This window comes from Zalophus californianus, chromosome 12 (genome assembly GCF_009762305.2).
Source record: "Zalophus californianus isolate mZalCal1 chromosome 12, mZalCal1.pri.v2, whole genome shotgun sequence".
Classification (NCBI taxonomy): Eukaryota; Metazoa; Chordata; class Mammalia; order Carnivora; family Otariidae; genus Zalophus; species Zalophus californianus.
Window position 1 is genome coordinate 56554028 of NC_045606.1, and position 8132 is coordinate 56562159.

Here is an 8132-nt window from a genome sequence, read left to right on the forward strand (position 1 = left end):
CGCAGCCAAATGGATAAACAATGCGTGGGACACCATACGATGGAATATTATTAGTCATCCAAAGAACAAAGCCCTGACACGTGCTACGCCATGGACGAACCCCCAAAATATTATGCAGAACAAAAGAAGCCAGACATCAAAGGTCACATATCTTATGGCTCCATTTGTAGGCCATGTCCAGACTCGACAAATCCATGGGGACAGAGAGCAGATTGGTGATTGCAGCAGCCAGAGGGAGGGAATGTGGGGGGTGACTGCAAACAGGATGGGGCTTCTTTGTGGGGTCATGAAAAGGTTCTGACATTATAGGGTGGTAGTGGTTGCATAACCTTGTCTATATGTTAAAAATCCACTGAACTGTACACCTTAATATGGCGAATTTTATGTTCTATGAATTTAATCTCAACTTTTTTTTCAATTGAGAAAAAAAGACAAAAAGAAAAAAAGAAGAGAGGGCTTGACAAAAACGTTTAGCAAGGACTGGAGCCCAGCCTCCTCATCTGAAAGGAGCGTCCTTTCCATTCATAGACCCTCTTCTGGAATCATGTTTTTAGTATATAAAATTAACATATAATAACAAAGAAGACCAATTATATCAAAATGCAAAATATTCTTAAAAAAAAAAAACACCCAAATGTGTGATCTAGTACGGCATGCTTTTCTAGAACGGCACATTAAAGAAGAGTAACTAGCAGCTGGTCTGCGCCCTATTGTCATTTCCAAGTTGTGATGAACATATGTGATTCTGCACAATGTCCGCAACAACTGCAATGGGGTATGAAATCTGTGATTTCTATTAATGACAAAAATCACAGATACTAATGCTGGTTTCTTGCTGACACTCATCATTAAGGAAATGCTAAGTTTCAGTTAGAACATAGTGAAAATAAAAATACATGTGTTTTTTCACAGCCGGAATCATAGACCCTCAAATTATACATATGGGTCACTTGGGGGTTCATAGACCCCGTTAAGTATCCCTCCATGGCACCACTTTGGATGGTATCCAGGAAAAAGTGCAAAGAACTCAAAATATTTAATAAGCCCTTCTCGTTTAATTACCTAGGGCGGATGGTTTCTAATCTCAGCCACTGGCGAACAGCAAAAGTAACATCTAAGGAGACTTCTTGTCATTCTTTGAAGAGCGCATAATAAACTACCCGATTTAGTAGGCAGGTAAGTCCCCTAAATGCAAATAGGTTTCATTGGGTTTGTGTCAACTCTCAGGTTGTAGGGAATGCTAGGGTGCTGTCTGCAGAACAATTCTGAGGTTCTGTTTCCTGCTGGGGGTGTTGGTAAATTCTGTGATGGATTCATGTGATTATTGATGTCTGCTTCTGAGCCCAGAAAGAGGAGTGGTGACCCCCTGATCCTATTAACTCCCAATCCTAAATGCTGAGCACTTCTTCCTAGACCTGCAGCCTATCTCTTAATGCAATTGGTGCCACCAGGAGCCTGGGTTTAGCAATTCAGTCCTTAGCAATTCTACACCAAATGTGTGATGTTAACACCTAAGGTAAATTAGCCATGCAGACATTCGTTGTGGCTTTTCTTTTTAACAACAAATGCCATTGTTTATTAGCATGACAATATACTACAATGAAATGACGCTTATTAAGAAGCTATCATTTGGAGAATGATATCAACACGAGGAAGTACTTCAGAAAACATGATACTTCTTGTTTAAAATACTGTTAAGCTCTGCTTTTTAATTTACTCAAGCCCTGCAGGTCCTCTGAGAACGAATCGAAACTCACAGTGAAGCTTCCAGGTACCACCAAGAGCCAAGGTTCTGACCTACAGAGCCAGGAAGCCAAGTGATTCCCCACGGCTGTGACTTTCCCTCCGATGTGCCCGGGGGTCACAACTTACCATGAAGCGGGCTTCTGGGTATCTGACCAACAGGTGGCTGCCCTCTAATCTTGGGTGTTGGTCCTTTGGTCCTATTGCTTTAGTTAGTGAAGGTAACAGCTACCCCACCCAGACCTGCAAGGGAAGGCAGCTTCTGGAGCTTGATTCTGTGTTGTTCTCCTTGGTACCCCACACAGATGAGGCAAATGTGATGTGTATGCATATGCAAATGTGATGTGTTTGATCTGTATGTAATATATATATATATCGTGTGTGTGTGTGCGCGCGTGCGCGCACACACGCACATATCTCCATTGTCCTTCTCCCTTTGGAATTGCTTTCCCCCCACTGTTCAGGATGAGAAGGAAAAGAGCATCCGGTGAGTGGGTGGGTAGTCATCTCAATTCCCTGACCCTTAACTTTAAGTCAGTTTGACTGGACAACTTAATTTTGCCTTCTGGCTTCTACTCAACCATTCTTCAGAGACTCTATTCCTCCAAATAACCTCGTTGGCAGTGAATTTGACTCCTGATGCTTCCGAAGCTTGAAATGGTAGTGTGTTTTGAGATTGGCAGGAAGCTCTCCTCCATCCATTTCATCCCCCTCACTTGTGAGTTTGAGGCTCCTTTGATTTTTGACACTTGGACCAGCTTCACGTAAAGTGAGAGCACCTCCTGGGAGGCAGCAGGAGAGAGGAGATCCAGGGCCTTCCCCCCTTTCTCACTCATCCAGGGCAGACTGCACTCACTGAACGCAACACTCTTTCCTGCAAACCTGGGGCTGGCCTCAGAGTCCTTCTGAACATGTTGGAAGCCAACAGTGGAAGTCAATGTGTAAGGGGAAACCTGCTTGCCAACCTGACATTGAATGAACCCACGTCAATGAACAGTGAAGGCATGAGGTTTGCATAACTGATCACTAGCTCATGGTGCAGTGGAAGGCTGTGTCCCCCAGCTAACGCTTGAAGGTCAATGTGTGTGCTTCTTAAACAAGCAAGTTAGATGCTCCTGTTTAAGGGCTTCTCTTAAACCACCACAAAATATCCACCTTGTCCATTAATCTCTGTGGGAGAGCCTAACGGAGAGGATTGCTGGGGAGTGAGATGTGTCACTCCCCTGTGCACTGGGAGGTGCTCCGTTCCTCAGGCATGTCAAGCCAGTCCTGGCACGGGACAGCCCCTGTGTCCCTCTCGCTCAGTGCCCTGCCTCCTGGCCCCTGGGGTTTGCCCACCCCAGGCCCATCGGCCGAGGAGCGCTAGCTCTTCCATTTTCCCTAGACCTCCCCGGCCTTCTCCTCTGAGCATCATTTGCCCACCTTTGCAAGAACCGAACTCCCTCACATCTCCCTGTTATCTTTGGGAGCAAGCACAGTTTTCTAGCACACCAGGCATTGTGTTAATCATCAGTGGTGTATGATGTTTCATTATCACAAAATCCCCCTTCCCTCCACTTTGCTTCTCTCTTTACAGCCTCCCTGATCACTAGGTTGGCCGTTGGAAGGTGTCCCCTTGCTTAGTAGAGATAATCCCCTTGCTGAACAGAGGTACTCATTCATACTTTTGTACCCAATAACCCTCTGTCATAGATGACTCTCCTGGAGCCAAGCTCTTCTCTCCAGTCCAAAACCATGCCTCAGCACAGTCTCCACCCTTGCACGGTTAACCTCTTGATTGTCTGATATTTCAGGCAGCAAAGGATCAGCCCCTGCTGCTGAGAGCAAGTCAGGCAGTGGGGCCAGTCCCGTAAACTAACGGCTTCACTTAGCTGCAGCCTTGTCTTCTACACAAAAATCTTCTCTCTCAACGTTGTAGGCTTCTCAGGGTGGGGAAGAGATTAAGAAACTCATCCTCCGCCTGTCAGCTTTCACCCAGGCAAGGAGGGAATCTGAATGGGAATTCAGATTCCCATTCTATCTTCTGGAACACAGTTTAGGCTGGGGCCTTCTGAGCCTCCTAGCTAGTAAGCCTGACTTGGGAATCTGAGAATCTGTCGGTGGGGTGCAGGAAGTACAATGGTGTGCAAAGTGTGGGGTGCCACCCTCCCCGCACCCCCCCCCTGTCCATCCAGCCCAGAGAAGTAAAGTGAGCTCAAAACAATTAGCCAAAGGGATCAACTGTCTGTTTCCCAGACATGCTTCTGGTTAAAGCTACAGCAAAGTACGAAAGGTGCCAGGCAGCGAAGGAAAACATGGATAATCCCAAATGTTCACATTTCCTCAATTTCAAAGTTTTCATGGTGTCTTTCCCACGGCCGTTGTTCCAATAAGCAGAGGAACTGCTGGGCCATGGAAAGGGCCCTGGCTTTGGAATGAGAAGACCAGGGATGCGTACTAGCCTCTGCACTTGCTGGGGGTGTGACCTTGACCAAGGCCTGGGCAGAGCAATCTTGTGGAACCAAAGTGCCCCACTGGTAAACAGGGAACCATTAGAATGTCTTGTTCTCTGCAGCATTATGAGCTTCCAATAGCACGAGGTAGACCAGTTATGTGCTGCAATTTGCATTACAAAAACAAGGACTTTTTCCCTTTTTCTCCATCATTCAACAGCCCATGATCCTCCCAGGAGCCCCTCTCCCCCCAGCTCTCCTGCCTTGCTGTATCCAGCATTTGCCGGGGCCACCCAAGGCCCGGTTAGTGGGGAGCTCAGTGGGGTGGGTGGGGGGTGAATTCATGATGCTTCCATCTCGCCCATGCAGATGGGTAAGGCAGCTGAAATTAATGACATTCCGAGCCACTGCAGTGCTCATCTGCTTAACAATCCAATTTCTAGGACATTTTAGAAGTTGTTAGCTGACTGCCAAAAATGAGGATCATTAAAAATAGATTCACAGCTGTTCAGGAAGCCAGAGATATAATTTTACCTTCATTATGCCTTATTGCAGATGTTATTGATTTAATCTCATTGCATTTTACTGTGTAATATCAATTCACACTGTCTTTGACTTGGAAATTAGGAACTGTATTTATTCTTCTTCTTATTCTCATAGCACAGATATGCTGAGACTGACAGCCACAATGACACCAGGCTCCAAGGTGGTGGCACCATTTGGGCAAAGCCTAATTGTAGGGGTGCGGAGCTAATTCCGTGTCATTGCCCACGAGAAAAATCATCTAAAGATGGGGGTCACTGTGCCTTTTAAGAGTGGGTCTACCCACAAAAATAACTTAAATAAATGAATCAAAAGAACACTTGGTTTGGCTTGCATGTCACCAAAAAAGTTGGTTCAGTGAATCTTTCACTTCTCTGGCAATTCTTTTATCCTGAAAATTTCACATTGAAAATTGCTAGAGAATTTAATCTGAAATAAATTAGTGTACATTAGGATATTGTTTCCCAAGAGGGGTTTCTCAGAACATTTGTCTTGAGATACTCTCTGAATTGAAAAAAAAAATAAGGTCCAGGGGCGCCTGGGTGGCTCAGTGGGTCAAGCGTCTGCCTTCAGGTCAGGTTGTGATCCCAAGGCCCTAGGATCAAGCCCCACGTCTGGCTCCCTGCTCAGGGGGAGGTCTGCTTCTCCTTCTCTCTCTGCCCCTGCCCCCACTCATCCTCTCTCTATATCATTCTCTCTCAAATAAATAAATAAAAATCTTTAAAATAAAAATTTAAATAAAAATTTAAAAAAGGTCCAGTGCTTGTTTGGCACACATATACTAAAATTGGAATGATACAGAGATTAGCATGGTCCCCTGTGCAAGGACGACATACAAATTCATGAGGCATTCTATATTTTTATATAAATAAAATAAAATAAAATAGGTCCTAAACCCAAAAAGTCTGGGGAACACTAAATGATAAGTCCTTCTGTTAAGGAGTTACAGTATATGTTGGCATATTAAAGGTTCCAAGCATGAAAGAAATTTGCTTACTTTGTTTAATCCAGCGTTTTCCTAACTAAAGTGATGCAGAATCGTTTGTTCTCCCCACCCATTTACATCTCTGAGTGCTAGTGTATGGAAGAATACCATTTGGGAACCACTGCTTTAGGACAGTACTGGAAGAAGGAAGCCCAGCTCATCACTAGGAAGTCCCACACCTTTGTTGACTGCCAGTATGGCCGCCATCTTGAACCTAAATGAGCCGTTCCTGATTTACAAAGGTTTGGTTCATGAACTTTTTGACCTGAATGTCTGTGGCTTCATCTTTCTTCCTTTCCCTATTTCACTGTCTCAGCCTCCAGACTCAGGTTCCATCCCATTCACTTCCAATTTCCAGCCTCCCCACCACCCCATCAACTCTGCCTCAAGAAAACTTGCCAAGCTCATCACTCACAGGTGCAGAGGGGTTCAGGGAGGCCCATGCCTACTCTATTTTTACTAGATTCAGCCATTTCCTCAAGTAAGTAGCTCTACATGAGTGAGAAAATTTGTTCATATGGTGTGCTCCAAAGCCTATATGACATCAAGTATAAAATGATTCCAAATTTGCCTATTTTTTTGTAACATAAATATGTTTCATGGCCTTTAGCAACTCATTTAGCCACTCTGTCTTGATGAGTGGTTGGCATAGCACGCCTAAAAATGCACAAGTGTCTCTGTCTATATTTATAAGGGCTTAGAAAAGAGCCCCATATTGCCAACAATGGCATTTGAAGGGGTTCCATATGCAACACTTGGTTTGATGAGCTCACACTGGAGGTTTTACCAACCACAGTGGACATCATCAAGGTTGGTGTGGCCCAAGGAGTTTTACTCCCTTTCTGCCTACTGCCTTGCAGACTTCCAGATGTCACTAGCTTCCAGGCTGCTGAAGGTCTGTGGGGTCCTCATATGTTTATGTCTATGTCACTTTCTTTTATTTCATAGAAAATATTATCCCTTTGATCATGACATCTAACATTTGCTACCAGGTGGCAGAGAATGTTAAGCAACTTCATTGCTATCTCTCTCTAGCCCTTCCTTGCTCTTCCCCACCACAACTTGGCTGATTTCCCTACACCCAGCCAGTCCCCAGTGGTGACTTAATATCACTTCTCAGGATGACGACCAGGGGCAAATTTTGGGCAGGGTTTAGGCCCAAGGCAGGGTTCAGAGCACAGACCTGATCTTATTTGGTACTTATTCCCCACAATTACTAACTCCCCAACAACAGACAACTTGTGCCTCACCCCTGGATTGTGAGCCACACCGTGCCTGGCCTTTTACTTCTCCACCTGTCCACAATGGTGACTAGCACTGAGTTCAATGCCTCCTTACTCATTGCTGGTTTAGCCTCTCCCAGCCAGTAAGGGATAGAGCCAGTGTGGGATTCAAAGTCTCTCAGTAGGCAGATTCATCACACTGAACCAGTTCATCCCGAGGTGTGATTCTACAGAGCAGTCAGCTTACTCCTCCATGGGCCGACTCCATTCTTACAGAAATTCCACTCTAGTAACGTAGGTTGAAAAGCTAGCTGGGGATCATAACTGCATACATTGTTGTGCCATGGAAAATTATCCAGTTTGTTTGTTTGTTTGTTTGTTTTTTAGCAATATAGCTTATGCATACAGCTTCAAGAATGGTGTTTGGGGCAGGCAGGTGGCACAGCTATACTGACAAACTCATAGGGCCATAGGTGGTCCAACTGGAAAGAGATCATGGAGGACATTTAGAGGAATGTTCTTATTTTTGTAGTTAGGAATTTGAACTCCAAAGACTGGCACAACACAACTAATTGACTAAGTAATGCTGGAGAATTCCTTTTTACATAAACCCAAATGGGAGAATTCATTTTCCATTCCTTTATTGATACCTTTTTTCTTTCCAGTATTTAAGTTATGTTACATTTTAGTAGCTCTGATGTGGTTCAGAATTATGTCCCTTTTGAAATCAAACTAAAGTGAAATCTCCAAAAAAATCTCTAAAGAATCTGAGACAATGACAGACCACAAAGGAAAACTCAATTTGGACCCATATTTGAATGTCCTGAAAAATTAATGCAAGAGCAAAATGTAACTAATCTGTACACTGTACAGAAAATAAGTTTAGGACCTACTTTATTTTATTTATATGAAAATATGGAACACTTCATGAATTTGTATGTCATCCTTGCACAGGGGACCATGCTAATCTCTGGTTTGAAAATTTGTGGTCATTATGAGCGATTGAGGTTTAGACTTAGGAGCCAGAAATACAGAGCAAAATATAACTAATCTGTACACTGTACAGAACATTGTTTTCCTTCCCCTAGCATACTTATATAAGTATATAAGTATATTATATAAGCATATACTTATATATGACAGACCCAGACATATTAAGAAAATAATAGAAAAATAAAAATGCTTCTTTACAGGACTTAAGCTACT

General features: G+C 43.8%; 1 non-coding gene and 1 pseudogene across 1 annotated transcript; one reads left to right on the forward strand and one right to left on the reverse strand.

The window, feature by feature from the left end:
* The first annotated feature begins 5477 nt into the window (after positions 1-5477).
* On the forward strand, positions 5478-5580 carry LOC113912058. The gene has a single exon (XR_003516686.1). It is a non-coding gene; the product is annotated as a U6 spliceosomal RNA (small nuclear RNA).
* A 2255-nt stretch (positions 5581-7835) lies between these two features.
* Positions 7836-7932, reverse strand: LOC113912082 (annotated as a pseudogene).
* Positions 7933-8132: the final 200 nt, after the last annotated feature.